Source organism: Octopus bimaculoides, chromosome 22 (assembly GCF_001194135.2).
Source record: "Octopus bimaculoides isolate UCB-OBI-ISO-001 chromosome 22, ASM119413v2, whole genome shotgun sequence".
Classification (NCBI taxonomy): Eukaryota; Metazoa; Mollusca; class Cephalopoda; order Octopoda; family Octopodidae; genus Octopus; species Octopus bimaculoides.
Window position 1 is genome coordinate 3,294,776 of NC_069002.1, and position 1,672 is coordinate 3,296,447.

A 1,672-nucleotide genomic window follows, 5' to 3' on the forward strand; every position below is an offset into this window, starting at 1 on the left:
AACTCAACATAGCCACATCTTATTCTGAGTTCAGGTCTGTAAAACTACAAAACAAATAAAAAGGGGGAAAAAAAATCTTTTTGTTGTTGGTACATTTTTTTAATCTTTTAATCTGTCTTTTCTCTTTCTTTTTTCTCCATTTAGTCTCTGTTATTCATGTAATACGAGGGTGAGTCAAAAAGTAATGCCATTTTGTTTAGGACCGGTATAATTACCAACACAGGAACATGTATCATACATCAAAATGAAGCTGGTCCTCTGTGGATCACATCCCTACTTCTCAACATAGTCACCGTTTCTCTCAATTGCAATGTTCCACCTTCGAATGAGAGCATGTATCCCTGCTCTGTAAAATTCTGTTGATTGTTCTTTGAGCCACGTCTTCACTACAGTTTTCACTTCCTTGTCACTGGACTATCATCTCTTCAGCCCCGTGAAAGAGGGTTTGAGAGGCAAACATTATTCCAGTGACGAGGAAGTGAAAACTGTAGTGAAGAAGTCAAGAGAATTTTACGGGGCAGGGATACGGTTGGTGTTAGGAAGGACACCCAACCATAGAAACCCTGCCAAAATGGACAAGTGGAGCTGGATGTAGGTAAAGGAGATTAAAGACATTTGCCGATGTTGCAAATCGTTGCTCGACTGGTTAATAATCCGGTATACACAATTGAAGCAGTATTTAATTAAAATAGCCATCTATATATCATACCTAATGTATATACTCTGTTGATAGGCCATTAACTGCAGTATTTGTCCTGAGATTACATTGCTTATGGACTTTTTGTGTTAAAAGCTCAAATATCAGAGAGAGAAATATTCATCCTAGCAGGGACTAGAATCATAAACTTATTGCAGTGCTCAGGTGAACTACAACTCAACAAAAAAGGCTAAAAGTAGGGACAGAAAGTGGCCATGGGCCAAATATAGATGGCAATGAAAGCTATATGCACAGTACACAGAATAAAACACAAAAAGAAAGAAAAGTAAAATAAACAGTTATAAAGAGGAAAAGAGTGCTTAGGTACATCAAAAGAAGGATTGGTGAGTTTCGAAGGATATGGTATCCCCAGCGCTAACAACTGACATGGATAGTTTATTTTATGCTGCGACAGTTCTGAGTTTGAAAAAATAAAAATGTTTCTGAAATTTATGGGTGCTGTTTTTTATTATTTTATAAACATACCTGTGGACGATAAAGGTATTGAACTCAAAAAGGTGATCAAAGGTGTTGGAAATATGGTGGATAATCTTGTGACCTGCTAGGTATTGAAACTTGGTGTGTTAATGCCCAAAGAAGAAATGTATTCAAGATACGGTAAGTGACAGACAGAAGGTATTCTGGTTGTACATCTCTGGACAGCTTCCAGTCGATAGATACGCTGGACCAGATGGTAGTTCCAGACTTTGAGATGCAGACTGTGTGGACATAGCAAAGTTGTTTGGATATATAAATTTATATAAATAAGGATAAGGTCATTATTTGAAATACCGATCATATCAGGTGACCAGCATGGGAATAGAAACCTCATACGTAATTATTATTATTAAAATTATAATTGAGGGTATCTAAGAGATACCACCATGCTAGATATAGCAGTCAAAACTTGACTCTAAAACCACATTAAATGTTCACGCATATATATATATATATATATATATATATATATATATA